Raw genomic sequence first — 24,739 nt, 5'->3', positions numbered from 1 at the left:
TTTTTGTTCATGTTTGACTTTATGACGTCCTCCCCAGTGACAGGAGCATAGTTTTACCAATTAAAGTAAGCTGTGGAAGCCAGGAAGTGGGAAGGACTTCTTGTCCCCATGATTCTCCCTGTCCCTGCTGAGGTATAACAATGTCAAACATAGCTGTGGTGCTGTGGCTCCCAAGGGGTGACTATTTAAACAGCTGCAGGCTCCTGGGAAAGTCCATCCATAAAACTCATCTGCCACCATCTGACCAGAAATACTCGGAGCTGGCTGCCCACAGCCAGTGTGGGGTCTGGATGGGGCTCTGGGTAGCCAGGTCATGTGGAAAGTTCCCAGCCCATGGCAGGGGGTTTGAATGAGACGGTCTTGAAGGTCCCTTCCCACCCAAACCATTCTATGATCCTAAAATTCTGTCTTGGATAAAATAATATCAATATAAGATCAATAAAGATAGCATCAATTGAGATAAGAAGTCCTGACCAGTAAGATACACCCTCAAAAATTGCTGTTTTCTGCATGGCAGGTCAGTTTAGTCCCCATGAAGATCAGACTACAAACATCACCCATTCTATCCCCTACTGCCCCTAAATGTCTTTGCTGACTTTGCTGACCAGGCATGAGCTAGAGAAATAAATTTAATTGACATTTTCCCTCTATAGTTATTTATTTTTTTCCCCAGACCTTTTGTTATAGAATGTGACCATTCCCTCATCAAAATCTGCTTAGTACTGTGCTGCATGTCACGGGTGCAAATTATGCAGGATACCCTAAGTGTCCCTAAGCATAGGAGCTCTCAGGAAAGGGCTTGTTATCCTACTTGTTGGATTAAGGACAACACAACTTTCTTCTCATTCCATTTGAAGTGGATTCACACCGTGGTTATAATCTGTGGATCACTGCCTTGTTCACAAACCTAAATAGTAGTAATAAAAATTGACACTTTCTAAATTCAGTCTCCAAGCTTTTATTATTTATCCTCAGCTTGTCTAATGACGTTAGACATCCATTATAAATAGATATTCTGGTTGGGTTTTGCAGCAGAAGCCTTAAAGAGAGGTGGATTTTTGAGAGAAAATTGATCCTCTGAAGGCTGAGGCTGCCCTGCCACTTATTCGAGGCAGCAGATCAGACATGATGGAACATCTTTATGAATGTCCTTCTGACAGGTTAGTACAACCAACAGGCAAATGAATTTTTCTCTGTCATTAGCACTGCTTCATCCTTGTGCTAGTTAGGTTAAATTTGAACATGTGTAGAACAATAATTTCTTTAAAAATAAATGGAGCTATATGGGCTTAGCTATTTGTACAGTCCTACTCCACAGAGTACCATACTCAGATATGATAAAGTTTAGGTCATGGCAGTGTCTAAATACACCTTGTAGACAGATCAAGCATCGTTTCATACATTTCAGAAAGTCTGAGTCTGTGTCTGTCAAGTGTCCTCACTTATTTCTATTATTTCCAAAAAAACTGGAGCACAAGAGCCCATCCTGCTGGGCAAGGTAATAACAGCAAATAACCCTGACATCCAGAATAACAAATAGACATCATTCATGTGGGAGATTGTAGAGAGAAGGAGAAGAGTTTTTCCAAGTCTAGGAAGGGAAAAAGGAAAAAAAAAAACAAAAAACCCTCAAAGAAACTTTGGAGGATAGCTGTAATATTACCAAAGTATCCATCAGATCCCTTCCACATTTCAATTAGCTCATGCTGAGCCAGAGTCCAGTGCTCTTTCCTGAATGCATAGTTTAGCATACCAAGAGCTAAAAATTAATCTCAGATAACTTAGGGCTAATATCAACACAAAATAACTCTTTGGGATTTCAAAAAAAAAAGCAGCCTGGAGCAAAATGCCATTCTCTCTTTCCCCTCTCTTTTATTCAGTGAAAATGCAAATCATTCTCTTCATCAGTAACCACAAAGAACCAACATGTCTCCTGGCCCAGACGTTTCCCACCACTTCCAGCCTACAATGGATAATTCAAGTGAGAACTTCTTGGTAGGAAATTATTCAAAACACCTACAATGTTTTCAGATCCTTCCCACTACCTTCTGCTCTTTGAGGGCCACCACAAAAATCTCAACTCAGCCTCGTTTCACAGTCAAAAAACATTCCCACAGGCACAAGCATCAGGATGAGCACAAGAATTAAAAATGCAGGTGCTTCTGCCTCCAAACCATGGGTTTGATCTTTGCAGTTCCTTTCACATCACCATCTTTCACATAGATACCAGGATTCCCTGGGTTTTGCTCATGAAATTCCCATCATTCTGCACCTGTTTCAGCAAGTCCTGTATCACACAGCTCCTTTCCTGGTCACTAGAGCCAAAGGCAACCACTTTGATTTGTGACTCATGGACCAGCTGTGGCTGCTGCTTGTGGTGGAGAAATCCTTTTCATCTTTGATTGCATTTTAAGGGAAAAATATTTAAAATAATGTGGGACTCAGGGGACCTGCTCCACCTGTGTGTTCATGCCCCGTCTCCTCCTCTGTTACATGACCCCTTGCCAAATGTACCCCAAATCACCACTGAACTCAAATTTGTCTCTGGCACAGGGAAATGCAAAGCTTGAGTGGCCTTGCTGAGTCATATCATTAAATAAATCAAAACAGAAGCAATGTTAGAAGCCATATTTACTGAAGATATTTAAACTAACCCGCAAATCCTGTATAATTTGCTTTTTTCACCAATAGGTGGTGCCAATAATTTATGCATTCCCATCTGCTGGGCAAAGAAAGGACTTGGAGCAGATCATTTATCTGTGCTGACAGTGAGCAGAACATCTGGAGGGAAGAGTTTTGACCCAGGAAACTGCTGGGAAAGGGAATTTTGTTGAAGTAATCATGCCCTAGAGGTGGAAAATGGTGAGGAGAAAACCTCATGGTTTAAGGCAAGAGTCATACAACTAAAGCAGAATATTCTTCCTTTGCATGATTCAGAACGAAAATAAAGGTCTTGGCAATGCAGACACCAATATGTGCACAAGACTTCAGATATGAATCAGCCTTAGCCCTTCCTTTTGCACTCAGTCAACAGCAGTGTGCCAGAGAAGGCAGGAAGAGACACCAAGAGGGAATCTATTGATTAATTGAAAGGAAAAAGTATAAAAAAATATCCCTTTGACAAAGCCTCTTACATTAAAACCCACAGCTGGCATTTCTGTTGGCACACAGATCAATTTTAGCCGAGCAACAAAATGCCAAGGCTTACTTCTTCAGGTTGGCTATCAAATTCCACGTTTAAAATAATTGATATTATTGTATTTTGGTTATTTATTATTTGGGTTTTTTTTTTCTCCATTTTGCTGGGTTAAATTCTTCTTGACCCCTTCCCATTATCATTTTGTGATCTTGGATTAATGTTATAGTGGAATGAAATGTCACTAATTCCATAAAAGGTAAGATAACCTTTGGAAAACATTTAAGCAACTTAAATATATATTTATGTATTTTTTAAATTACCAGATTTAAAGCCAACCTATTAGATATTTGCTGGGAGAAGGAAGGTCTGGATGATGCCAGCAGAAGTCTGAGTGCCAGAAATCAGATTCTGGAAGCCAAATCCTTAACTTAAAATTTGTCTAGTTGGCTTTGAAAGACTTAATCATTATAGCCCACCATGAATAAACTGAAAAAAGTATTTTTAAAATGACACCATTCCCTGGCAGGAAGAGGCAAAACCTCAGTAGTTCCTTTACCAGTACTTGTGTGAATCACAAAAAAACCAAAAATTCCATTAATTTCTCCCTCCCAGATGGAAACCACCTCCTCCATAAACCTCTGACTTTTTAAACTTGGAAATCCTGGGGGTTTTTGCTATTATCTCAAAGAAGAGTTATCCTTGTGTCTTTACTGCTGTTAATCAAAAATCAGGGTCCTTCTTCTTGTGCTGAGTGTGGAAGGGCATGGAAAACTGTAATCTATGTCCTGGCCAAACTATATTTACTGTCTCAGTGCCTCGAATGTCAAACCTGCAACGCAGAACAATTTCTTTTGCTGTTGTGGATTTACTACTAAAATAAGTTTTCCTACTCCCCATGGTTGAGCCACAGTGTGCCAGGCAGCTTTTGCCAGGTCTTTTCATGTCAAATTCACAGAAGATATAATTTCTTGAAGTGAAATTGTACATTTCCAATGAGAGGGAGTGGAGAAGGGGAACAGGTCATAGTCTTGCACACCAGTGCAAGAGTATTTACGCACTGAGGCAAATTCACAGCCAGGGTGGCAGATGAGTGGAAGGACAAAAGACCTTGCAGTGATGATTAAATCAGTATATCTCTTGTTTCTGACAGTAATAAATAGAAATCTGTAGGTGCCTGAGCCATGTTATAAATATTTATTACCAGTTTTGAAATATATCAAAGAAAGGGATCTTCAGGGGATGGGGTCACATCTCAGGATCATTTTTTGGCTTCTCCAGTCCTTTTCCTAAAGTCCCTGAAGTTAATCCATGCCCAAAAGTCAGCAGTTCAGTAGCAACCTCCTCATGCTCCTGTGGCCCTATAACCACAGAAAATTTCCAAAATGAAGGCTGAAGCAGCAGCCTCGCTGTGCTTTAAATTAAAAGTGAATTATTGAAATGGAACCTTTGAACAGTGAGCTTAACAGAGTTTTCCTTGCACACAGCCACTAGTCTGGCCCAGAGGTCATGGCTTTAATTAATTTTGGCTTCAGTGTGTCATGCTAACATGGTGCCCTTTCATGTGTTTACCCTTATTTCGAACTTATATATGAAAATACTGATAGTTCTATTGAATGTCCATTTGATTCAGCCACAAGAGGAAATCACCTGAGTTAATATTGAATTATTTCTTTTGGGTAGATTTAGTGAGGTTACAGCTGCCTCACCATTTCTTCAAATATTGATCTCTCTGCAGCTCCCAGAGGAGCTGTCCAGAGAAAATCAATGAGCTTCAAGTGAGGAAAGGAAGAAGAGGCTGAAGAGGCAGTTTTCACATATGTAATTGACACCTTTTTTCACCAGAATGAAGAAATTCAGAGTAAAATTAAAGTCCATAGGAACATATGTTACAAAATCAAATTAGTCTCTCTAGCTCCTGCAGCAAATAATCTGTAAGAGGCTCATGGAAGAAGGGAAGCCCTTATAAATGTGATTTAATTTCTTGCACAGAAAAAAATGGATCATAAACTTGTTATTTTAAGTGCATCACAGTAGTAAAATATATGCACAAGGAATAACTTTTGCATCTCTAAATTTTGTAAGTCAGTACCAGATCTGAAAAGCCTGTGAGCCTTATCTGGTGCAACCAGAAGATGCAGAGTATTAGTCCCTCATATTTTACCATCTCAGGGACTTTATACAGAGCAATAATGAGCTGTTGACATGAGACAACACTGGAATCCAGTTTGCAAAGCCACCCTGAAGTTGTATTTGTCCAGAGCTGAGCTCTTCATTTGTTTGGGGTTCTGTTTTCTCTCACAACTCATGAGATGTGCCAGCTGCCTTCAGAAAGCCTCGGGCATCCCAATCCCTGCCGTGAGCAGCCCAACAAATCTTGCCTTCAGTGGCTGCCTTGTGACTTCCAAATGGCCTTGAGGTTCTGCCTAAGACATCCACTATGTCTAGAGTCTATCTACTTTTCTGGTTTGCTCTTAAAAATATGACATTTATATAATAAAAGTCTCTTCCAAACCTAGGAACTCTCGCTCTAGTGCATGTTGTGATCATGTCCCATCCCCTTTGACATGACAGGCTGAATCAACACCTTTTTCCAGTGGTAAAGACTGGGAGGAATTACAGGAGTAAATCATAAATTGTTTGCTGTTTCACCCTGGAATACCCGAGGCCATCACCCTGTTGTACCAAGCTATTTATTTTCTTCTGTGGATGAACGCATTTTGATCAGTTAAAGTTGTTGCTGAGATCTACAGACCAAAACACCATTTAAGAAATGGCCTAATAAACAAGGATTATGCCTGTGTGAGCACATCTACGAAATATTATCACTTCCATTTTCCAAACCCTTACAAGTGCCCAGCTCTGCTTTATCACGATTATTGGGAGTGTGAACACTTTGTTCTCTGTCAGTTATCTCAGGAGCAGGTGCATGAATCCCTGTCTCCCATCAAGCAGTTATTTTCTATCCCTTGTCTTTTCAATCTAAGCTGCAAGGAACTGCTGGAAAATATCTAAATGTTTGCTCAGAGATTTTTAATTAAACATCCAGTAGGATAAAGATGGAATTTTCATCTGCAGAACCATGAACTATGATCCTCTGGTAGATCACAGAATCACAGAATCATTTGGGTTGGAAAAGAATTTTAAGATCATCAAGCCCAACTCTTTTCCCAGCATTGCCAAGGCCACCACGGACACATGTCCCCAAGTGCCACATGTACATGTCTTTAAAATCCCTCCAGGTATGGGGATTCCACCACTGTGCAGCTCTGGCAGTGTTGGACAACCCTCTCCATGAAGAAATTTTCCCTGACAGCCAATCTGAACATCCCCTGGCACAACGTGAGGCCATTTCCTCTTGTTCTGCATGAGACTGGAGGGTGATGCACTTGAAACTGGATCTTCTTCAGCAAACACAACCATGCTGGGCTTGATGTAACACAAATCTAACTGGGCATCACACATCCAAGGCTGGACACATTCTAATGCTGGCTTATCCTTAGAATAAGACGAGGATTAGGCCTTGTATTGCAAAAAAAACCCCACAGAATGTAAAATTATTTTGTTAGTAGTCAGATAAAAGGGGGGTTTTTATCCTTATTTCAGGAACACAAGCAATACTAAGATCCCCTTTATTTGTTTGAGGAAAAAAATCCAACCAAACGGCTAATGCCATTTTAAGTGAAAGAGTTGTTTTAAGTTATGAAAGAAATTACAGTGAAAAAGTGGTTGGTTTTGGACCTCTGAGAATAGAGGTGGTTTTAAAAGTAAATATATTCATTCTATTGGTTGCTCAAAGAAAAGCATCCCTCATTGTAGGGCAAAGAAAACTGTCCTAGGATTTGTTTCCCTGGAAAGTGGAAATGTGCAGGAGAATAAACCAGATGTGAAATCCTAGAAAGACAATGCACATTTTGTGCTGGTCTCATACACTCTGTTCTCTGCTTATGGAAGCAAAATGAGACCTCATTAAAAGTTCAGCTTGGAAAGAGAGGAAACAGGCCAGTTCTCAGGAGATATTTTTGTCAAATTTCCAAGAATCCAAATGCAGTCTGGTCTGAGAAAGGGCCCGGTTCAAGAGAATAAACTTCTAGAAAAGAACTGGCGGGTGAGAACTATGTCACCACAAGTTTTTTGTTGCTCTGAGAGTCACATCACTGTTGCCCTGCCAGACTTCACTCCTTCAGCAATCCCATGTACTTACCCCAGCTATTTCTGTTTGTCAGCCAAACCACCACATTCTCCTGATTGGATTATTCTTCTGTCTCCTTCAATTAAAATATTATCATTCATTTAGGAAAGCTACCACTCATCAGTCTTTCAAACACAGTCTTTGCACTGAAGAGTTCATGCTTTTGTGGGCACTGGCTGAGCAGGAGACAGGAGAGAGCCGAGTCCATGCCTGTTTCCTCCCCACAGGCTCCTGGATTTGCTGAGGAGCAGGAGTGTTATCCCTTTGGAAGGAACATTTAGCAGTTAAGCTCCATCTCCTGTGAGAGACTGAATGGTTGATGTTTTCATGGCTTCAACAATGCTAAAATTATCAGAGGAGTTTTGCCTGCTGTAAAGCAAACTGCAAAGAAATAACCGCTCAGCTGTGAAGCCACCCCTCCCCAAATATGCCTCCTGACTGGAATTTGGGCTGTGATAGGAACTTGGGACAAGATAAAGGGGATATTATTGTCCAATCCCAGGTCTAGAGAGAAGAATGTATCCAGAAGTGATTCTGGAAGAGAGACTGGGATGCTGATAGCTCAATCAGAGAGAAGCTGCCGATGTGCAGAGTACCCGAGGGTGAGCACAGCCCAGCTCAGGCTACAGCTGGTGATGGATGAGATAAGGAAAGAGGGGAACCCTGTGAGGCAGAAACTGTCTCCTTGTCCTTATCAGAGAGCTCAGCTGTAGTAGCTCCCCTGCCAGGGAGGTTCTGGGACATTCACCCATGGCCTGAAGGTGTTCACTCTGCTGAGGGGCCATAATGGGCCATGATGGGCCCAGCTGCACTCATGTGGTGGGCAGCTGTATCGAATTAGGTGTCAAATTCTCCTTAAGTGTCCCCTGATCCACAGCATTCCATTATCCAGGTGTTCCTGATCCACAGCATTCCATCATCCAGGTGTTCCTGATCCACAGCATTCCATCATCCAGGTGTCCCTGATCCACAACACATCATCACCCAGCTGAATTTCCCCACCCCAGGGGAGGTACCTGGGTGTTCCTACCTGACCCTAAGTGAATATAAACCCAACAGATGAGGTGTTTTGGAGCTCTTTGTGACCATGTGATGGGTGCAGTCTATGGCCAACAGACAGTGAAATCATGCTGAGCCTCATTGTGGTGCCTATGGATGGTGAGATCTCTTTACTAATTTTCTTCTTTTTTGTATGCTTTATAAAGTGATATTTTTATGCTTTTATGTTGCCGTTTACTCTAGATAGTGACAACCAAAGTGGCTCCATAGCAGTTTTCCTGTTTAACCAAATTGTTCTACAATAACCTCTGCATGTGTGCACTTACTGGTCATTCAGTGTCATTCTTTAATCCACTCTAAGGGATTTATTAACAGGAACCTGGGTTACCCTCACATTCTAGGGTGGGTTGTAATGCCTCTCACAGGGTGAGATTTCTGCAATCGAGTCAAAGCACAGTATCTTACCATATAATATATATAAGCAAAATCAGGTTTTCTGAAATGTGTAGACAGCTGGAAATGCACATTGAAAAAAATTCCAAACATCCCTGAACTCCTTAATTGTGTGATGCCAGTCACATGCTGTAAGAATGTGTTAAATACGACAAAATCATATGGAGCTGAACAACATAAGTGTTCTCCTGAGAGAGATTGTCATCTCTCCTCCCAACTGCTTCACACTAAGCTGTGAGAGCTGAGTGGAAAATGAGAGCAGGATATCTTGGTCTGAGATTAGTGCAGAGCTCATGGACTCAGAGGATTTTTTCTGTTGGAGTAAAAGAGAGAGATGATATATACACCCTTAACTGAGAAAAGTACCAAAATATGGAATGGGACAGATCAATGCGAAAACCAAAATAGGAACAATCCATTTAAACCTCAGGAAATAACACCAGCTGAGGCAGGGAGAAGGCTTGGTCCTTTCAAGCATCAGCATCTCAGATCAGAAATCTATATCACTTTTAAAATGCCAGGATCCTCATAGCAAGTTCAAATTACAGGGCAGAAGCAGAGGTCATGGAAAGACAAAACTCCATTTAAAGGTAAAGGAAGGAGGCGATACAGATTATTGTTTTTGTGCCCTGTTAAAATCTATGCTGCTCAGTTGAGAAACAGGAGTGAAATGTTAACTTTTCTTTTCTTGCAAGGAAGAGACCTTGAACAGGAATCTGAAAGGTCAAGGCCTGGCAAAATGCATCTACAGAAGAGAGCAGCACCTGGTGTTGCCCCATCACTTCTCACCCACAGAATTCTTGGTGCAAGTGGTTCCTTGCAGCTCTCTGGAGAGCTCTGCTGGGTGCAAGGAGAGCTGGGTCTTCTTGGCCTATCATAACCTGTGACTACAGTGGGTCAATTTGCAATTAGATAAAAGAGTTAATGCTGATATTCAGTGTGGAAAAGACAAGGACCTCTTGGAATGAGTCCAGAGGAGGCCATGAGGATGTTGTGAGTGCTGTGGAGACTGGCTGAGAAAGTCTGAGGTGTTCATCTTGGAGCAGGGAATGGTCTGGTGAGACCTATGAGTCTTTTCCAGTACCTAAAGGGAATACAGAAAAGATGAGGATGGAATTTTAGCAGGGTCTACTGCAATAGGACAAGTGTTCTAAACTAAAAGACGTGAGGTTCAGACAAGATATAAGGAAGAAATTTTTTAACAATGAGGTGATGAAACACTGCACAGGCCGCCTCATCCTTGGAAATATTCAAGGTCAGCTTGGGCAGGGCTCTGAGCAACCTGATCTAGTTCGTGATGTTCCTGCCCATGGCAGGAAGCTTGGACTAGACTACCTTGAATGGACCCTTCCAACCCAAAGCGTTCTATGATCCTATATTTAAAAAAAACACCCAAGAACACTGAAGCTTTGTCACATATTTGCTTTCAAACCATTCCTGAAGCTGATGTTGAAGTGAGGGAAGTGGGTGAGGCAGAGTCTTTGACAGGGCAAAATGAGCAGAGCTCTCTGTACAGCAGGAGTTGCCAGGTAGGAATATGGTTTAGACCCTTTTAGAAAAACCTCCTTACTTTGATGTGGCTTGAAGCTTTTTCTAGCAAGTGAAACAGCACTCCAAGTGCTCCTTTACTGCAGATAACATCCTGGAGAGCCAAACTTGCTGGCATTCAGAGCACAATCATTGCTGCTAACAGAGACAAGGCTGCTCAGCAAGCTACTGCCTTGAGTTTTTGGAGGATGAGTTTATAGCCCTTGTGCAATTTTGGGGGCTGCTACCCACACTGAGAAACAAGCACGGCTAAGCAGGTATCTGAGCAGAGTTGTGATGCTCACACTGATTTTCTGGGGGATATCCTTCAGCCTTTCTGGTCTGAAGAAGTAGATTAATCTCACTGCCCCATTGCACCTTTCCTTCCAAACATCTTATACCACCCTGCATGGATGAAGAGATCCTTAAACTATCACAGAATGTTTGTGTTGGAAGAAACTTCAGAGACCATCCGTTCCAACCACCCTGCCAAGAGCAGGGACAACTTCCACTGTCCCAGGTTTCTCCAAACCCTGTCCAGCCTGGCCTTGGACACTTCCAGGGATCCAGGGGCAGCCACAGCTTCTCTGGGCACCCTCACAGGGAAGACTTTTTCCCCTAACATTTAATGTAAATCTTTTTGTTTAAAATCATTCCTTCTTTGTCTGTTGCTGTTTGCCAGTATAAAAAGTCTCTCTCCCTGTTTTTATAGGTCCTCTTTAAGTACTGAGATGCCACAGTAAGATCTTCCTGGAACTTTTGTCTTCTCAGGGCTGAACAACCCAAGCTCTCAGCCCATCTCTGTACCTTTGCACAACGGAGCTGGGCTGCATCCTGAGGTTACATTTAATAAACTGATGTGCGCTGAGGGCACAAACCCGTGAGGAGGTGTAGACAAAATTCTTCATTGGTCCAGAGCTGTAAGTACAAAGTTCTAGCAGATGATGATTGAGAGACTTCATATCTTGATAATATTCATCTGGGTTTATATGTCTGGCTCAAGCTGTCTCAGGTCTCCAACATCTGGGAAAAAACTAAAGAGTGTAGTGTAGTTCTGCAAAACTAGAAGACTGTCTGCCTCAGGAAAAACCAGATTATGCTGAAAAAGTATCTTGGTTATGAGTGTCGTTGCCCTAGATTCCAGTTTTGTCCCTGTGGGTCATCAGCTCCAACAGTGAATACCAAGCTTCAAATACTGGATATTTTCCAGGCCCTTTGCATTCATGTGCAAGAGGACAGGGACAGCACAGTGAGGAATATCAATGAAAAGTAATGCCTGAATGTGACTATTACTATGGATATATCTCACTCCCAGGATGGTTTTTTGACAAAATAGATTTTACCCGGCCAGCTGAAATCATAAACCCCCCCTCCAAACCCAAGAAAATCTATGTGCTATTTTCTTAACTACTGTAAATCAGTGTTTATTCAGTAACAAAAGGTTTGAGAATCTGGACCTCAATCAGGGGCTTTTGTTTTTCTAAAAAAGCAAACGGGATGCCATGAATTAAAAATATATGCAAATAATGCAGTTGGTTTTTTCTGTCAACAGCTGAGAATTGGCCCAGTGTTACATGCAGAAAGCCTCGAACCTATCACTCCAAAAGTTTTTCCAAAACAAGATTGTTTTCATAGATACTACTGGAAGTCCACGAGCCTGCACCAAGAAAAGCAGTTGCCTGATAAAGGGATGAGTGCTGCTGGCACAGCCCTGCTTGCACAGAGCACATCTATTATTGCTGTATAACGTCACAGAGTTGAGATATGGTGACCTGGCTGACACCTGGAGGAGATGAGCCTCATGTTCTGAAGCATCCAATTTTGTTCCTTGTCCTCAAATCTGCAGCTCCAACCTGCAAGATCCCAATCTGCGTCATTCTTCATTTGCATGAGCGTGTGGGTTCCTGCAGCACTGGCTGCAGCCAAGAGGATTTTTACTGAGGAAATGGAAAATGCTGCTTGCTGGACACACGGAGGGTGAATATTCCAGCTGGCACTGTTTTCTAGGAGTACTAATAATTTCCATCAGAACAACAAACCCATCTCACTTCAGCAGGGACCATGTAAGTACTGAAAGTAGAACTTTGCATTAAATTGGAGATGTGGAGGGGTTGTGGGGAGGGGAACATCAGCCCAGAGGGTGAGATGAGGCATCACAGATTCTGGAGGTGACTGCAGAAGGAGTCCTCCCTTAGCTTGCCCTCAGGGCTCTCAGGATTGTCTCCTAAATTGCAAGGGGTGTTAAGTTCAGTCCAAAACATGAAAGAGCTGGCACTCACTTTTCCATTAAGACAGAGGTTGTGCCAGCTTGCTTTAATTCTGTTTCCTCAAGCCAGGCAGTGTGAAAGCTGAGGAGTTGCACCCTCTAACCCAGAGAAAGGCAGACAGGAGCCAAGCTAAGTTACACTAAAGCAAAGACAAGGAGTCTGACTGATAAGGGCCTTCCAACACCTCTCAGGAGGAAATGGGTCACTTAAGAGCAAATCAATCACTTTTCCTGGAAGGTGAATCAGCCAAACTATGTGAGCAAAAGGTGTAAAAGGCTGCTGAAGAAGAGGTTTGGGCTTGTAATGAATAACCATTGCCAGGAAGGGATTTCCAGTGATTGTGTTCCTTGTTCCATCTCCTGAAAACTACTTTATTTATGACTGCAATAAATAGAAAATTGGTATATCCTATGGCCTAGCAGGGTATGGGAAGCAAGACATAACTCTGTGATTCACAATCAAAATGGTCCAGTATGTGAGTAATCATTCCTTTCCCTTCTTCTCTTTGAAGAAATTACAAAATTTGAAAGTTGGCTGTGAGCCATCTAATTACTTGTCTGGTAAATACAATGCCATGCAGATGCTGATAGGTCACAAACCTCTGTAAGCTGGTGGCTATTTGGCTCATTGTAAGGATTACTGGGTGGGATTCCTGCATAACACAGGCCTTGGCATCTGGAATAACTAATTTTTTTGTGGGCTGTGCTTATTTCACAGACTCACAGAATAATCAAGTTGGAAGAGACTGTGACATTGTGTTCTCAAGAGACCTCTAAGATCATCAAGTCCAGCCTATGAGAGCAATAAGACCACCTCTAAGCCTCCTCTTCTCCAGGCTGAACAACCCCAGCTCCTTCAAACGTTGCTCACAGGGCTTGTGTTCCAAGCCCCTCACCAGCCTTGTTGCCTCTTCTCGACATGCTCAAGCATGTCAACATCCTTCCCAAACTGAGGGGCCCAGAACTGGACACAGCACTCAAGGTATGGTCTCACCAGCGCCGAGTACAGGGGAAGAATGACCTCCCTGGTCCTGCTGGTCACACAATTCCTAATGCAGGCCAGGATGCCATTGGCCTTTTTGGCCACCAAGGCACCTTGCTGACTCATATTCAACCGGCTGTGGACCAGCACCCCCAGGTCCCTTTCCACCTGAAGACTGTCCAGCCACACTGTCCCCAGCTTGTAATGTTGTAGGGGATTTTTGTGGCCAAAATGTAGAACTCGGCACTTAGACTTATAAACTTCATGCTGTTGGACTCTGCCCATACATTCAACTGATCTAAGTCTCTCTGCAGAGCCCTCCTTCCTTCCAATAGATCAACACAAGCTACCAGCTTAGTGTTGTCTGCAAATTTACTAATGAAGGATTGATGTCCTTCCTCTTGGGACAAGAAGGGTAGGTTCCCAGTTTTTTTCAGCATCAGAAATGGAAGATAAGAAAGTGTCATGGTTTGATGCTGGCCAGCGTCCCCATGAAAATACACCTTCCCCAAATGAGTGCTGTGAGATGTGATCAGGAACAGAGCAGGCTTGAGCTTAAAAACAAAGGGAAAAACTTTATTAACCTACTACTATAATAAAAGACACACACTGAATCCAGAATGAAACCCTCCAAAACACTCCTCCTCCCCCCACCCAATTTCCAACAAAACAAAATGAGACACTACCCTGGATTCCTGATCAAGTTACCACCCTTCAGATAATCCACACTTAGTTCATCAAGGGAGAGAGGAAGTCTCTCCTGTACCACAGACCCCCAGGAAACACAATTGCAACTTCTTGTGTTTCCATGTCACACAGGGCAACCGCCTGGAGAAAATCTGCCATGGTGACACTCTCCTTTCCATGTCACAGTGCTCTCACCACCGTGCATGGACAGATGCTCATAGGGCTCCTTTAAGGATGCTTTGCCAAGGAACAAAAGAACAACAGTTTCTCATTTTGGGACAACAGTGCCCCCCCATTTTCTCCTCCCCTGGAGCCAAGGGTCTCGAGAAGAGCAGTCTTCTTCTCTGAAGACAGAGAGTATCACCACACCCTCCTCAACCTTTCTCTGTTCACTCCACTCCTGCACTTGCAGTTGCTGAAGTAGGTCACTCCCACTCCTGCATTCTCTTGGTTCAAGTCATTGCATCCCCCTAAAAATGCGGTCTCTGTGTTGCAGGAGAAATTGATTCAGTCTATGGCTATGCAAGAAAAGTCCAGCCAAGGCCACTCCCATCATCTCCTCCCACTGAGGATTTCTTCTTCTAACATCTCAGGTCCCAGACTGTTTCTTTTCTCTTTCAAATCAAGGAGGAGTAGTGTTTTGCAGAGCTTTCTTATCCCAGGAAAAGGTGAAAAGTCTTGGGCTCCCAGGACAGCTGAGATCTCACAGCAGGCTGCCGAACTCCCACAGCTGGGCACCTTCCTCCTCCCCACCTCTGTCTTCTCTGTGGTGTGCTGCTGGCACAGGATATCAAATTTCCCTGTGGAACAGGCTCTCTCTCTTTCTCTCTCCCTCTGGGGTGGCTGCCTGGGACATCTCAGTGTTGCTTCACCCTTCGTCCTGTGGTGCTGCTGGCCTGGTTCCGTTCCCCTCACCCCCCTCTCTCTCTCTGGGGCTCTGGCCTACCTCAGCCACAGGCCGCATGGCTTCCCCTCCTGCACCCGGCCGGTGGCTGGGCAGAGCAGCTCTGCACTCTTCACTGACCGGAGCAAAAGAGAAAGTTCTCCTGGGAGTTCTTGCTCTTAACCCCCTGTGTTCTCAGAGGTGTGTCCAATGCCTTCAGTGGTCACTCCAGGTGTCAGTATCCAAACCTGACCACTGATTGGTTTGACCCCAACTTCCTGAGAAAATTCACTTCCCTGTCTAACCATGACAGGAAGTTATGAGTTCTTCATTTTTGGAAAGCTCTCTGAAGTCATACCTTGGTCATACAGCACTGCAAATATAAATAAGTATTTAACATTAATATAAATAAGTATTAACAACTTTCAGTGTAGGTATGCACAGGTAACAGCTACCAAGTCAGCGAACATTCCAGGAACAGAGAGAAAAAAAGTACTGTAACACATTTCCATCAAGTAAGGATGGAAAATGCAGGCGAACCCTGTGGGAAGGAATGGTGATGTCCAACATCATTTCAGAAGGCTGAATGATTTCTTTATTATAACTATGCTATAATGTATTAATATACTATATAAAGGAAGATACTAAAACTACATGCTGCTTTCTCTAACTACTCAATCTAACTACTCACAACTTGTGACCCTGTTTGCCAGAGTCCAGACACAGGTGGATTGGATTGGCCATCAGGCTCAAACAATCCTCACCAGAATCCAATCAAGCAATCACCCCAGGTAAACAATTCTCCAAACACATTCCACATGAGAAAAACAAGGAGCAGAAATAGAAATTGTTTTCTCTTTCTTTCTTTCTGTGCACCTCTATGAAAAATCCTGAGAGAGAGAAATGTGCTTGCCACAATGCTGGTTCCATTTAATAACTGCAACCTCAGCTGGTGATAAGGAGAAAATCTCAACAATGAATTTCAGAGAAATATCAGGGAGAGGTACTTGAAAAGCTAAGTCTGTCAGAAATGTCTAAGTTGGGAACGCACCATTTCCATTGTCCCCCTTCTCCACACTCGCATCTGGACTGGAAGCACTAGAAATGGTATAAAAATTGTGTGACTACAGGAATCAATAAAACTGTCCTGCTCTGTGCACGACCTTTATGTATTTCTGATTAATTTGTATGACTCACTGCAAGTTTTATTCAGGATGGTACAGGACAAGGCTGACAGAAGCAGCATGGCTGGATGGTGGGAGCAAGAAGTGTCTCTTACAACAGCCCTTAACCTTTAACAGCTGGACTTGATTATCTTAGAGGTCTTTTCCAATCTTTGAGTTCTGTAATTGGTACATTCTATCTCCAAAAACACTTCTTGGGACTTCATTTTCCTATGCAAGACATCCTGAAGAACTTCTATGAAAATTTCATCAGTTATTTATACAATTCCATGTTATTGTTTTCTTGATTAAAACTTAGAGAATCTCCCTTGCCTTGGCCACTCACCCTGAGTTGTATCTGCATTTTGCATGGTACTACTTGAATGGGGGGAACATGGGTTTCTCTCAGACATCTCTGGAGGAGTAAACTGACCCTGTCTGTTAATTAAAATGTCAACTTCACTAAACTATTTAAATCTACCTCTTGTTGCTCCTGGCAGTACTTTGCAGCAGGATCACAGAAATATTCTATGTGTGTGATCCAATGGAGGATTCCCTGTAATAAGAAGAAAAATCAAAAATGGAAGAGTTACAATTGGAATAGAGTAAATCTCAAAGCATATTAGTTTACACCTTCTTTAGGGTCATTTTGTCCTCTCCAAGTGTGAGAGCCTGGAAGACTGAACATAGGATGATCATGTCCCCATCATCTCTTCATCTTCAGTGCAGCTGGGCAAGTGTAGAGGCTCAGAGATCTGGTTTTTGTTAAAAAACACCCAGACAAGCTCAGAAATCATTTGTCTGTCAAGTGGAAAGAGGCCAGAGCAGGGGGTAGAAGAGAGAAAATAGGAGGAGAATAGGGGTTTGTTGGCAAAATAAAAATAATTTCATTCTTGCCAGGACATGAAGCTGTTCCCATTTGCAGAATGAGTTGCCATTATTTTCTACCAAAGGGGGATGTGTGCTCCTCCCTGATGTGCAACACTGCTGATAAACTGGAGACCTGCCCTCTTCCCACAGTAAAATGGGGAAAAGGCTATCCATGGCATCCATCACCTTGTGATGATGCTGAGTTCCTGTTACTTTTCTTCTTTCCCAAAGGAACACCAAAATCAAAGGATTCAATTGATCTGCCCTGTCTCTTTAAATGTGATGTGATGTCAGAGCTGGAACTTCCCTTTTAGGATGCAGAAGGTTTTCTGAATAGGTTTTTTTTTTTTTTTTCCCTGCCCCCAGTGTTTCTTAAAGGCTGTCAAAACCCCTCCCTCTGTTCCTCACACCATCTTTCTTCTCCATGCCACCTGCCTTCTGTTGGATTAAATCCCACAAGAAAGGAGAAAGAAAAAGGTCTAAGATGAATAAATGTTGATAATATTGAAAGACCTTTAAAAAAATCATGCTTTTTAAAGAAAATGAGCCCAACCTCACCTCTCAGCTAACCTAAGGAGCTCTGCTCACCCTTTCATACTTCAAAAACCCCTCTGCCAGGCTACAGTTATCTCTGTTGCCTCCCAAGGCTTCTGCTCTGCTCACCCTTTCATACTTCAAAAACCCCTCTGCCAGGCTACAGTTATCTCTGTTGCCTCCCAAGGCTTCAAACACTTCCCACTCACTTCTTGCTTCTATTTTTGCCCCCAGAGCCAGAGTGCTCTGGCTGTCCAGAGGGAAGGTTCAAGAGGGGCAGCCTGAGCAGATCCCATTATGGATAAGACAGGATCGCTTAAAACACTTTTCATGCTCCCTGGAGAGTTGTTCAAGAGGAGGAAACTCCTTGGACTCCACTGAGGGCATGGAAAGTGCTGCTCCTTGTACGTTGACCGGGGGAAATGTCAAATGCTCGTGTCACACTCTCCAAATTTTTTGTGCTGTCATGCAGCCCTGTCCTTCATTTCGTTGTTCATTTTCTTTGTAGGCTTTGGCAGCCTTGCTAAAAATTTTGCTTTATGTGTATTTCTTTATTAATATTTTTCATTGACTCTCATTCTTAGCTTGAGATACTTCTTGGACTCTCCTGTTGTCAGTTTGTCCTTCAAGAAGGTTTTTTCTCTGTGTAGGTTGAGATCTGATCTTTTCAATGCCTCCAGATACTCAGATAAAAGTTCCTGTGTCCTTTAGAATACACACACAGGTAAGGCCCAAGCTCTGTGTTTTAGACTCTCTTGTTTCTCAATAATTAATGAAAAAACTTGATCCCAACAAGCACATATGATTATGGAGGTTGTCAGGAGAATGTCCTGCTACACCAATAAAAATGAATTTAAATAAAGTGTCAAAATCTCTAACACATCATTAATTTGGTTACTTACTCATGTATTATTAGCATCCCTCAAATCAAACATTCCCTCCCTTCCCAATATTCACAAAAGCAAGTGGAGAGGGAAGAAGAACCTAGGAAATGTTCATTTAGTATTACTGCTTACATATGCTTTAAAAAATCCTGAATCATAACTTATTAGAGAATTTCTGATGAGATGGATATTAGTTTCCCCATTCATAATGATTCTAATTACTGCACTTGATATTTTTAATTTTGTAGTCACAGGGTTCAACAGGGTTTTGTAGTCACAGGGTTTCTTCTTTCCTTGACACTGTAATATTATAAATTGTGTTAATCGTGCAATGCAAAGAAATACTGCCATGTAAAAAGCAGACAGTAAAAAGCAAAATAACCTCGGAAATACAGGCAAGCTCCTTAAATGAATGAAAAGAAAAAATATTCAATGCAGTTTTCAGTCTCTGATAGTGAAAGAGCATTGCAGGAGAAAAATGAACGCTGTCATAAAGTGTCAAAAAGTAAAATCTAGAAGCCAGTATCAAAATTGACTGGAGATCCAAGCCATAATTAAAAAAAAAAAAACTCAAAACCAACCAAACAAAAAACCCTCCACATACACACACACACACACACACACACACAAATCCCACAAAACAAAAACCCAAAAAACCTGAACCACAAACCAAAAAGTTCACTCTTTCCAAACGTTAATAAAAACCAAACTAAACTAATTGTGTGAAACACTTTGCCTTGCACTTGCCTTAGGCTAAACATGGTCACACTGCCGTATACCAGGACCAGCTGAGATGCAATAAATTCAGTTAGCTAAGCTCTCTGTCTCCAAAGGTAATTTGCTTTTCCCAAACTTATCTTCCCCAATGTCCAGGAGCAAAAAACAAAGTCAAACCTGCATAACAGATTCTGTGTGAGGAAGAACTAAGCTGGGTAATTTTGTCTTTCAAGCTGCAAAAAATACAGAAGGGGAAATGTTGAATATTAAATCTAGAATTTTAAATTGGGGATGAAAGATTAGGGTTAATGCTGGTGTGGCCACCAGTGTGGAGATAACCTGAAAATTGATTGCTGGCTGTGAGAAGTCCATGGATTCCAAAATCAGTGGAAGGCAAAGTCTTTGAAGATTATTGGATACAAAGATTTTATTTGAAATTCATGAGTCACCAAACGCTAGGGTAGGATTCCAAGCTTGCCTCATTTCTGTGCATTTCTCTAAGTGTCTGCCAAACCCCACTGTTGGACTGGGAATTAATTAATTATTAATAAATAGTTTTATACAGTTTTTTCTCCTGGCTCTGCTCAGCCTGCTGGAAGGAACTGGAGTCTGTGCAGGAGCTGCCCCCAGTCACAACTGAATATATTAGCTTAAATTTACAGAAATAAGCATCAAATAAAAAATTGTCTTTTGTACGGAGCCAGCCATCAACAGAAAGATGGAGCCAATTAAGTGATGTCAGAGAGCGTCTTAAAACTCTGCAGTCAGGACCAGAGAGGGTTGCAGTCAAAGCTGGAGGCTATGAGATGTGGAGAGCCTCCTCTCTAGTGGGATGACTCACTGGGAAGCCACAGCAGCTTGGCTGATCCAAGTGATCTAAGGAATTTCTCACTCTGGAACAATGGTTGAAACAAAATTCCTTCATTTTGGACCTCCTCCAGTGGCATTGCAATAAAACCTTGGACAGCACATGGCACAACAAAATGCCTTCCTCTGTTGATCTTCTCACAGGATCTTTGCTGTTTTTTGTGGTCCTGTCTGGTCACTTCTATACTGAGCCACAAAAAGAAGGGTGAAGGGAGATAAATCTTCTAGCTGAGCCACCCAATCCATATCTTTGTGGAAGTAGTTGTTCCCTGAGCTAATTTAAGAATTCATGATAGATACATTCTCCCTTGGGTCCTAAATTCTATCATTTGCCAAAGAGTTCCTAGATCTACCTCATACTGTAGGAAAACTGTCTTTTCCACCTGAGCACCTGCTAGATCAGGGCTTGAATTTGATGAGGAAATAAATATTTCCCTACTCCTCTTTGTCCATGGTTCTGTAGACCTCTGTCCAATCCATGAATTCAGGTTTTTTTTTCCAGGACAGAGTGACTCAGCACTTTGTATGGAAGTCCCTCCATGTCTTTAATTGTACTCGTTGTCTGTCTCAGTGGCTTTTTGTTTATAACAATCCCTTTAGCACACTGAGTGGCCAAATGCCTCATGGTGCTCAGAGTCTGGGAGGACCATGAATTTACACAGTGTCATAATGATCTGTTTTCCTTTCCATTTCTTTCCTAATGAGTCTTAGCATTCAATTTAGCATTTTTTGATTGCTGTTGAGGTTTGCAGTGAGGCTTTTGTGGAACTGTTGCCACCCTATCAAGCTCTCATTCGAGTCGTAATGGTTTGATGAAAACCCATCAGATTTGTTTTCAGGCATCCACCTTTACACTCATCTCCCCCTTCACTTCACATTTATCCACAGTGAATTTATTCTGTGCTTTTATTTCTCACTCAATCTTGTAAAGTGTTTTTCCAATTTTTCGCAAGTGTTTTTTGTACTTATTGCTCTGAAATAGATTTGCATCTGCAGAAAATTATGTCAGCCTCACCATTAATACACTTTTCTTGGGTCACTAATGCATGTATTCAGCAGTACAGTTTCCTACAGAATCCTTTTGTTGCTTCCCTCCCTTATGACAGCCACTCACTCCTACTATTCAGTTCCAATTTTTAACCATATCAGGACTATCACTTCTGGGACTTGCAAATTCCCTCTTTTCAGGTATAATAGCAGGACTATCCTGGAAAACACCCAAAGTGGCTTCCAGTGCCCTTTAGAGGAGCTCATTAGGTTGTGTTTTCTGGTGGGTAGAAAGAAGGGTCCTTATCCTTGCAAAACTTGCTAAAATCATGAAGAAGTGTTTAACTAATTAATTCTCTTGTGCATTTTGGAAGGAGTGTGGGGTTTGGAGGTGGATTTTGCAAGATTCTTCTCCCTCACTCTATGCCTTGAAAGATTTTTATTCTAACAGCATTATGAATCCAGAGGAATTTTCAGCAATATAGCAGTAACCATCCAGCTACACTGTCAGAGCATGTTTAGGTCCAGATTCACCTTGGATCAAACAAGTCTAGATTTTAACTTTAATATTTCTAATGTCTTGCCTGTGGTCTGCAGTAAGAGGAGGTCCATTTCTGCTCTACCTATTTTGGGGTAGAAGGGATATCTTAAAAGCTATTTCTCTATTGATTTCAGGGATAATCTTGTCAAAGTTGGCCTTCCATAAATGTGGTGGAGGTGATCAGGGGTGCTGATTTGTTCACCTCTGAGAGCATCCAATGCTCCATCAAAGGTAACATTGATCATCCTTGTTCCTGCTCTGTCCAAGTCATGCCTTTGTAGTCAGCTGCTTTTCCTTTTTCTCTGCTGGGTATTTCTGATTGTGCCAAGCCGATTGAACCCTTCACAAGAAAACTGCTCAGCCCTCGTGCAGTCTGGCCTTTAACAAGCAGATAAACAGCACATCTGATCCATAAACTCCTCCTGTTGGTTATTCCCTGGAAGTAATCTACAATACAAAAGCCACAATAAGCCCCTGGAGGGTTGGCAGTGCCTCCATCGACTGGTTCTGTGTCTGTTGCTGCAGCTCATTGTCATCGTGGGCAGCTGGAGTCACCACAGAGACACTGGATGAGAGAGAGCACTGTCATCCCTAAAGTGCTTCCTGACAGTGCAGCAACTCCCCGACACAGTAATTGGCTGTGGGAGACACTGGAAGCTCTGGATGCTGCCATAGAGTACCTGGAGGAGAATAATCACCAAGGAAGGGAGGGATTGCCATAAGCAACATATTTTTCTTAGATTAAAAGCATTTCATGAAAGCTGGAGAACAGATGGGACTGGATAAAACGCTGGGCCTGGAGTGAGCAGTGAGTATTTTACAGGTATTGCATCCTCATGAAGCACAGCTGAGCTTGGCAATAAAGATATTTTACCCACCTTTATGAATCAGCCAGTGCTCAGGAGAGAACAGCAGCAATGAGGGATTACAAAGGTGTATTATATTGTGGTTTTGTTGAGAAATCTGTAAATAAGATGGACTAAAGTATTATGGAGCATATTTATTGAATACACAACAGAGTATTTTTGTATATTTGATTAAGACTTGACACTACATTAATTACCAAATAACCCTCCAAAGTTAGTGTTAGCCTTGACTCGTTCTGCTGGCAGAAGTCAAATGATCAAATGTGTCTGAGGGCTTTTCTGCACACACAGTCATTCCACATCATTAAATAGCAATTGTAGAAATGCTAATTGAAAGGAAACTCTAAAGGTCTTGAATTCCTCCTGAACAACACAATTACTCAAAATGCAGATATTCCAGTGTCCTGCCCATGAATTATGTGCCCATTTCCTATCTCTATAGGAAATGCAGGTTAGCATTCATAAGACCAGCTTTCATTTTTCATAGAAATAAAAGACTTTCCTAAGGAGAATCAACCTGGACTGATATAGAAATCCTCATCAATAATGTATCTCCCCACACTCCCAGCTTCAAGGAAAGGACACTATGTACTTTGACTTGAACTAAAACTTGTTTTACATCACAGAGTGTCAAATATTTGGTTATCATTACAAGAGCTAATTAGGACATAGTCATTAGAGGAGGTACAGACTCCTCAGAAAGTGACAGCATGAAGTCCTTTTTCAGGGTTTGCTGTGTGGGTTCAGAAGCTGATGGGGTCATTAAACACACGCAGGAAATTAGCACACCCCCATGGAAATCAGGACATCAGATGAGCTTCCACATGAGCAACAAAGAGTTCTGGAAATCTGGAAAATTAAGCTCCCTCTTGCTGGCATTTAACCACAGTCAGTGGAACTGTTCCAATGAATATGGTTGGACCATATAGAGCATGTGCAGTGCATATGTAGGGACCAATTTTTCAATATTCCATCCTTGTCAATATTCCTGAGCTGGGAGATGGCAATAGAAAGGGAGAACTACCAAAACATCCTTCCATAATCACCATTTCAGGGCAGGGACTCTCTTTTCATTATGAAACCTGGAAGGATGTCTAAAGCCTCAGTTCTGGAACAACCACCGTGCAGGTGTTACAGGCACAGGATCAAGGACGAAGCTAAAGAACAAAACATCAATAGGATGGGATCGTGTTATCAAAGAGTCTTACATTAAGACCAAAAAAATTACAGAGAATTGTGTTCAGACAAGAAAGTCCTACCATTTGCTGTGTATTATTTGGATTCTAAATCTCTCTTGTTTCTTTGATCTTCAACACAAGAGATAAAAAGAACAGGACTAGAAAATTGAGCAAGTAAAATCTTCAGAAACAGCAAGCAAAGAAAACATGTTCCACAAAATTTTCCTGTTGTTTTTCTTTTCTATGTAACTACAAAACCCCAAAATGTTTGTAATAGGGCACTATAAATTGAAGGGGAATTAAATATATATATATATATATATATATATATATATATAGATATAGATATAGATAGATAGATACACACCACCACCCCCTAAAGATGTATTAGACAACAATAATCTTCTGCAAGACCATTTTCTTAGCTAAATACCAAAGCTATGAATAAAAATAATAATAATAATAATAATAATAATAATAATAATAAAAATAATAAAAGGAAAAATAACTCCATTCAATAGGCAGCGCAGCCAGGAGACTGAAGGCCAGAGATAAAAAAGTAACATCAGTAACTACAGAAATTCTTGGGCACTTCACCAAAGCCTGGAGGTGTTAATTGAAGACAATAAAATCACTACATATAATGATTATGACTTCAATGTATTTCTCATGGAGGTTAAGCTGTTTCCACTTGCTCTCAGCAGTTATCATCACTTGCACTCAAATCATCCTCTTGGTCCACGAGTTTAATAATCATTTATATTTCCCACCTGCTTGCTCAAATCTGTCTCTGGAGTAATGGCGTTTTCCCAAAGAGCAGGATACAGAAGAAATCCTGATATCTGCTCCTTTTATTGCCCCATTTGTCTTCAATGCCTTTCTCCTCCAGCTGCTGATTTGTGCAAAAGGTCTTTTCCACATCCCCGGCTCACTCATTCTCCAATTTATTGTCATCCTTAATTCTATTGTCCCTTCTAGCAAATTTTCTTTAGTTTAATAGAGTTTCT

General features: G+C 41.8%; 2 long non-coding RNA genes across 2 annotated transcripts in view; one reads left to right on the top strand and one right to left on the bottom strand.

The window, feature by feature from the left end:
* Nucleotides 1–24,739, top strand: part of LOC137473237 (uncharacterized) — a 254,689-nt gene that overhangs the window by 103,848 nt on the left and 126,102 nt on the right. The gene's annotated exons all lie outside the window — the stretch shown is intronic.
* On the bottom strand, nt 4,319–7,454 carry LOC137473493 (uncharacterized). Its single transcript, XR_010998853.1, has 2 exons — nt 7,341–7,454; nt 4,319–4,497 (listed from the first exon to the last, which is right to left on the bottom strand). It is a non-coding gene; the product is annotated as an uncharacterized lncRNA (long non-coding RNA).

The sequence above is a fragment of the Anomalospiza imberbis genome, chromosome 4, assembly GCF_031753505.1.
Source record: "Anomalospiza imberbis isolate Cuckoo-Finch-1a 21T00152 chromosome 4, ASM3175350v1, whole genome shotgun sequence".
Lineage (NCBI taxonomy): Eukaryota > Metazoa > Chordata > Aves > Passeriformes > Viduidae > Anomalospiza > Anomalospiza imberbis.
This window is presented reverse-complemented; position numbering and strand designations above follow the sequence as displayed.